This window comes from Parasteatoda tepidariorum, chromosome 7 (genome assembly GCF_982258835.1).
Source record: "Parasteatoda tepidariorum strain Cologne lab strain chromosome 7, Ptep-v5.0, whole genome shotgun sequence".
Classification (NCBI taxonomy): Eukaryota; Metazoa; Arthropoda; class Arachnida; order Araneae; family Theridiidae; genus Parasteatoda; species Parasteatoda tepidariorum.
Window position 1 is genome coordinate 38,778,933 of NC_141761.1, and position 7,616 is coordinate 38,786,548.

Below are 7,616 nucleotides of genomic sequence, written 5' to 3' on the forward strand. Positions count from 1 at the left end.
GGTCCGTGGGTGTGCGGTATTGGTCCTCGTTAAACTGTGCTACCGTAAAGTGCTCGACTTCGCATTCAGGTCGTCGGGCTACCGAAGCGGGGGTGCCATCCCCTCCGCAGAGGATCAAAATTGTGATGGCATGTCTTCGGTTCATCCTCCGGGATGGTCCCAGACCGTCGCCAATAGCCCATTGTGCAGCTCTAGTGCGACGTAAATTAACAACAACAACAACATAATTAAAAAGTTTTCATGGTTTGAGATGACACAGAAACGTTCATTTTGATTACTTATATTTTATTTAGCAAAGGCTTATTAACGTTGCTTCTTGTCCATTCGTTGATTATTTGTTTTTTTTTTCAATTTAACTTTAAATTAACATCTACCAACATTTAAAATTTAAAAAGAATCTAACGCATTTGTTAACTTGCAAGTCCCTTGACTAGACTGAACAAAATTAGTAGCTTTACTGTTACTGTATAAATGCTACATCAGTGAAAATAAAATTACTACTCTATGGCTGTCCCAATATTCTAAAATAAAACCGTAGAGGTAACAGGTTCGATTCTTATGATGACAATGGATGCATCTTTTTTACGTTTCATCTCTAACTTTTGCTTTATGATCTTCAACTTGATAAGAGCTTATAATAAATCGTACCTTGTAATGAGCACTCAAACCTGCGTATTTGTAACAATAAACAAAAAATATATATATTCATGAAATAGTAATGATTTTTTAAAATTATTTTTACGCCAGTTTCGTCCTTCCACCAAACGCTAATTGAAATAGATGTAGCTGGTTCGAATCAAAGCATGTTCTTGGATGTGTAGCAATAAATAAATAAATTTGGTTTAGAAACATATACGAGGTCATTTGTTTAATTCAAATAATTGTTCGTCTGTCGACAAACTGCATAATAGAAAAAAAAACAGCACGAAGATATTAAATACACTACCTATACACTGCGTTTGGTAAAAGGACACAACACCCCATGACATTTAAGACTTTAATAATATACGGTTGTTTTACTTTAACTTCGCAATCCAGTATATTACTGTTCCGCTAACCGCTGTGAAGCGTATATGTAGTGGGTAAAAATCCCGCTATAACATGCGTCTTTTGCAGTTTTTCGTAAAATTTTTGTTGTTTTAGTTGTTGTTGTAGTTCATTTACGTCGCACTAGAGCTGCACAATGGGCTATTGGCGACTGTCTGGGAAACATCCCTGAGGATGATCCGAAGACATGCCATCACAATTTTGATCCTCTGCAGAGGGGATGGCACCCCCACTTCGGTAGCCCGACGACCTGAATGCGAAGTCGAGCACTTTACGGTAGAACAGTTTAACGAGGGCCAATACCGCACACCCTCGTTCCCTACGCAGACTAATCCAAGTGGTCACCCACCCACACTGACCGCAGCCGGTGAAGCTTAACTTCGGTTATCTGGCGGGAACCGTGTCTTAGCGATTAGTCCAATGCGGGACTCGTAAAATTGTGCTATCTGTTTTTGAAACTGAAAGTTATTAAACCGTTTTTTGTATTTGCAAAGAAACTCACAAATGTACGTAAATTAAAAAATAAATCCCATTAGCTAATAAAAAATGAACAAATCAGTCGTCATTGTAGGATATATCTGAGTTTAGTATCTTTGAGATACTTTAATTAATATCTGAAGCCATCATTTTACCCTTCTAACCCTTGTTACAATTGAAAAAATATTAGATCAAGAAATAATTAACAGCCATCTAACTTTTATCAATCACTTAAATAAACTACCATTTTAAATAAACGGTAGAATTGCATACAGGTAATTACCCTTCTATTTGGTTAGAGGGAAAGACATGAAAAGTTTAAAATTACCAAATAAATGATAAAATTGTTGATAGTTCTGAAGATTATTTTGGTATTTTTATCATGATACTTTAGAGCATGCCATAAAAATCATTTATTTAGTTACACCTGCTTTTGACATTTGTATTTGTTGCTAAATGTATTGTAATAAGAATTATAATTTTGAAAAGTAGAAAGTCCTGTAAACCGTAAAAACAGGGAACGGTAAAACTACGATATGAATGTTTAAGATATCATATATTTAGGTTTATTTCTTAGAATTGTGGTTTCTTCCACCGGAAATATCCTTAGAAGTATTTTGATATTGCCAAAAAATATTTTCTCCATGTATGCACTTTAAACTAATTACATTTGTTTATTTTGGACATTTCTGAGCCCCATATTATATTTTCTTCAAATTATAGGCTGATAAAAATAGGTTGGATATATCTTTAGTACTTTTTACATATTTTTTTTATTATGCAGTTTTGTACTTTTGGATCAAATTTCACACGAATCTTATCTTTCGAAATCTTTAATCGCTTATCTTTCGAAGCATTCAAAAGAGATTCATATTCTTAAAGTCATTTTCACGTTGCACGGATTAAATATTTAAGCTGAGAACGTTATGATTCGAGTCTTTAGTGAAAAGGAAGTTTCTCGTTCGACATTTTCAAAAATACAGCAATGAAAGTATCTGCTGTGTCCTCCCTTTTATTAATCGTTGCAAGTGTGAGCATCATCAGAGGTATTATTAGCTGTTTTTAGATAATTTATTGTTTAACACATATATGTTTGACTTTACATATAAATATTTGGAATTTGGAATTTCAGTTTAAGTCTTTTTTAGTTTGACATTATTTTTCACATAGCTCATGGGCTGCAATAGTGGCACAACTCAAAAAGCACGCTTTTTGGACTAAGAACAGGTATAAATATGAAAATACACATTCTTTTCAGCAGCAATATTATCCCAACTCATTATTCAACTTAAAGGTAATCTTCGTTTAAGAAAACTAAAGCATTTCTTATGAATTTCCCTTAGCAATGAAAACTTTAAACCCACTTATCTCAAAACATGATTTTTTGAATTGTGCCGCTATTGCAGCCCATGAGCGATATATTCGTATATTCATATATGATAACATTAAATAATTTTTAAAGGTTATATTTTGCTCGCATATTTATTTCATAAACCTTAAAACCTGAAAGTTTTTAATCGATGGAACTTTTCCTTCTACTACCATCTATCTTTGAATAAACCAGTGACAAGATAGTATTAAGAATATTTCTTATTGGCATTCTTTCGCCAAAACATAAATTTTTTTTTCGTGCTTTAATTGTATAATTATATGTTGTATAATTATATGTATGCGTCTCATTTATTATAGAATTTTACCGAAAAATACATGCCTATCAGCCCATATCATTGTCTCATTCTAAAAAATATTTGTAGACAAGACATCAGCATAATTTACCTGATGGACGTTTGATGAAGATCGCTGGAGAAACTTTTCATCTATAATAACAAAATGAAAAGTTTGTCTGTGTGTTGTCTTGCTTATAACTCCAAAAACTTTTGTGCAAGCATCCTGAAACTTAGATAGTGCGTGAAAGAGGCAATTTTAGCCCCCGATCCTAAAAATCGTACAAAAATTTCAATTCGATTTTTCAGAAAGCACATTAAGAAAATAGAACTTTCTCATTAGTTTAGAGGTAGCGCTATTGATATAAATGAAACAGCAGATGATTCTATTTCTTTCAAATATATGAAAAATAGCATCAAGGATGTTTGATTTTTTTATAGTTCTCAGTATTCAGAAAATAAGTTTGTTGCACATTCTTAGATTAATTTTTTTGTTCATTATATCAGATACATTTAATGATCAATGCGATCATAGGAGGACTACGTCACCAAAATAAAATTTTTTCAGTAATTAAAATACACGTGCTTACTTTTTATAACTATTCTTCCAAAATATATTTCGAAAAATTAAATAACTTAAAATCAAAGATTATTGAACGGTACTAATTCATTAATTAAGAAAACTTTCGTACTGATAAGTTAAATTAATATTTTAATAATACAAAATCAATTAAGAGAAAGGTGAAAAATCCCGATACTGTTATTAACGCTAATAATGCTTGATAAATTTTTGAAACAGGTACTAACTGAATTAAGAATAATAAGCTGCGCAATAAAGAGCAAAATTAATAAAGAAATGATATTTTTAAATATAGGAAAAGCATAGTATATTGTCCAACTATTATTAATGCTTATGTGCCTTAATTAAATTTGGTAAAAGGTACTGGCCAACAAAAGGAATGATAAACAATGCATTAAAAAGCAAAATTAATGGTTAAATAATCCCGAAGATGCTAAATAAATTTCGGTAAAAAGTACTAACAGAAATAAAAAAAGGAACCATGAACTAAAAAGTAAAATTGATGGTGAAACGGTACTAATTCATTAATGAAGAACTTAAATTGCCATGCTAATATTAACGCCAATGATAGTTAATTTCATTAATGAATACTTTCCGTATTATGGTAATTAGTGAAATTTTAATCATATATTAATGTAAGACAAAATTAGTATATTTGGTACTGATTAAAACTGCGTCAATACTGTGCAGTTATGGATACAGTGAATAGCAGAACTTAGAAAGCGAAATTATTAATATAGTATTGGTTAAGATTCAACAAACCGGGTAAGAAGGAAACAAATATGTAGAAAAAAAACGTAACAGATCTAGAATGAGAGAAAAAATTGTAGCTATTTCTTCAATACCCAGAATACTTTTTGTTCAATTTGTAATGAATATGGATATCCGTTGCATTGCTTTTTCATATGAATCTCTGAAAAGTTTGGAAGTAATTGGGTATTTATATTATTTTATAACTGACAATACCGTCAACAACAACAAAAAAATAATAATAATTTTCAGGGCAAAAAAAATTAACCTAGATTTTGTGTTTACTACCGTCAAACTACTTCTCTTTGAATTAAAAAGATATGGTTTCCTTTATAGAAAAATAACTGAACATGTTATATTAAATTTTAAGAAGTAGTACAATTTCGTATTTCATTTTCTTAATTTCTTTTTTTTCTTCTCTTCAACAGGAGCTCCAAGACGTAAGTATTTATTCTAATTTAATTATTAAAAGCAATAAATATATTAGTTTTTTGTACTCAAATTGCTCTTAATTTTAAAAAAAAGAAGAAAAAAAAATGGAAAAACACGTCCAAAATAAATATTATATGTTAATCTAAATTATCTTCGTATTTTTCATACAAACAAATGTATAAAATGCAAATATATTTCACATTTTATGATTTTTGAAATATTTAAAATGACTATTCTGAAATTGCATAAAGCGATTAATTCTGATACATAGCGATTACATATATATATATATATATATATATATATATATATATATATATATATATATATATATATATATATATATATATATATATATATATATATATATATATATATATATATATATATATATATATATATATATATATATATATATATATATATATATATATATATATATACACTATCTACCAATAAGTATTTGGACACGTATGATTCAAAAGAAAAACAAACTTTATTCGTAATCAATAGTTGGTAGAGCCTCCACGAGAGGCAATTGCAGTGTGGATCCTCCGGGGCATACTTTCAACAAGTCCTTGTGTGACGGCTAGTGATATTTTCTTCCACTCAGCTTGGGGAAGACATGTTAGTTCCTTCACCGATTTTTGACGGGTAGTACACCCCTTAATTCGGCAATCCAACTGATCCCAGAGGTTCTCGATAGGGTTCAGGTCTGGGCAGGCCAGTCCATTCGATTAACTCCATTGGTACCATACCAAGCCTTGGTGATCCTCGCAACATGTCCTCCTGGAAGTAACCTGGAATTGTCCTCCTGGAAGTAACAGGGGTCCATCCCGTAAGACAGCCACAACCTAGGAAGCACATTGTCATCCAAAATAGTGCAGTAGGCATCTTGCATGGGACTAATGCCGATATTGTTCCCTACACGATATATACCGGCCGAGGGCGTGACGTATCTCAGGACAGCAGATATAGTCAGTTGCATATGTGTCCAAATACTTATTGGTAGATAGTGCTTGTGTGTGTGTTTATTCGCAGAGATACCACAGGCGACTGAAAGTATAGGAAGTGAAGTGGTAAACACTCAATTCACTTTTTATTTGTTTAATTTATTTCATTATTCCATCGTAACTACCACCATGGCAAGCAATCTAAATTATTCGTATTTAATGCCGAAAGGTTTTATGCAATCACCTTCAATAGAAAACTGAAAGAAATATGCTGGAAAAAGTTGCCAAGTTCAATCTCTTTTAATAGGTTTAATAATCATCTTTTCTTACAATGTTAGTCGCCTATGGCTTATTCCCTGTAATCAACAAATTTTATCTCTCCATTTGACCACGGGTGTGGTTTAGGTCATCAAACATCGCTGCTACCTCACAAAGATTTTCCCTTATCCTCGAATTTCGTTTTGTTATTTAGCATATAAACAAATTTTAATTTTCTTTTATTTTTTAGTAGATACAAATGAAAGTAGTAAGTATTATTTCTTGTGTAATGCGTAAGTATTATGTATTTATTTGACTTTTTTTCCAAATCTGTCAACAAATCTTCCAAGTGGCTGAAATTCAGGACTTCGTACAAGATTCTACTTCTAAAACATCACAAATTCTTTTAAATTTTTTATATTTTGTTGCATTGTAAAAGATCTATAGGAAAAGGTAATTATTAATATGTATGCAACTTATTTACAAAATTGCAAAATTACTAAAATACTATTATTAAAACATATATTGAGAAATTACGAAAGAAAGGAATCTATAACATTTCGTGGAAGAAAAAATCTTTCAAAACATAATAATCAAAATCTTCACCTCTGTTTATATATTCATCCTCACTCAGTTTTTTTTGCACCTTTTTCATCCTTTTACCTCCGTTTTCCGCTACCTCACATCAGAAATTATTTTTTACTACAGTTAAAATTTTATCTCTCATGAAATTAAAAAGAAGCAATTATTTTAGGTTAAGAATAGTGAACAAATCAAAGAGTAAAATAGTTTAATCAATTATAAGAATCAAAGGATAAATCTATTATCCATCAAGAACTATATGATCATCTGACCAAATTTTATCTGAATCCCATTAATTAGGATTTTCTCAAAATTGAGAGAACGGACATGAAATAAAGAAGTCAATAATTATTCCTCCAATCAAATGTACAGCAAAAACAAGGTAGATCCGTAAATTCATTGAATCTTACTAACTTCTATCTTAAGAAGGAAAAAATGCAATTAAATAAAAAGTTAAATTAAAATAATAAATAAATTACGTTAATAATAAATTAACTTGTCATTTTATCTTTCGTAACTAATGATACGAACGATAACTAACGATAGAACAAATGATAATATCGCAACAGCACTTTAATTCTACTTTTTCTTCTTGGACTTAACACGCTATTATTTTTTTTGTAGCACTTAAAGAAAAAGGTAAGTGAAAATTGAATTTTTTATCAAACGTAAATTTTTAAACTTTATAGTAGGAGGATTTATGATTCTCAAATAATAGAAATCAACACAACAGGCGAATGAGTTTAATAAATTCAGTCCTTTGACTAGTAATAAATTTAAATAATTTTAACTGAAAAAATATACTTCGGAAAATTTCTCTGTTAAGAAGAGGGCAGGAACATTACGGTCATTTTCACAAAAAGTCTACTTTTT

The 7,616-nt window shown here is 30.3% G+C and overlaps 1 long non-coding RNA gene across 1 annotated transcript; it reads left to right on the forward strand.

The window, feature by feature from the left end:
- The first annotated feature begins 2,363 nt into the window (after positions 1 to 2,363).
- LOC107447056 (uncharacterized) lies at positions 2,364 to 6,695 on the forward strand. Its single transcript, XR_006224921.3, has 3 exons — positions 2,364 to 2,570; positions 4,947 to 4,958; positions 6,412 to 6,695. It is a non-coding gene; the product is annotated as an uncharacterized LOC107447056 (long non-coding RNA).
- Positions 6,696 to 7,616: the final 921 nt, after the last annotated feature.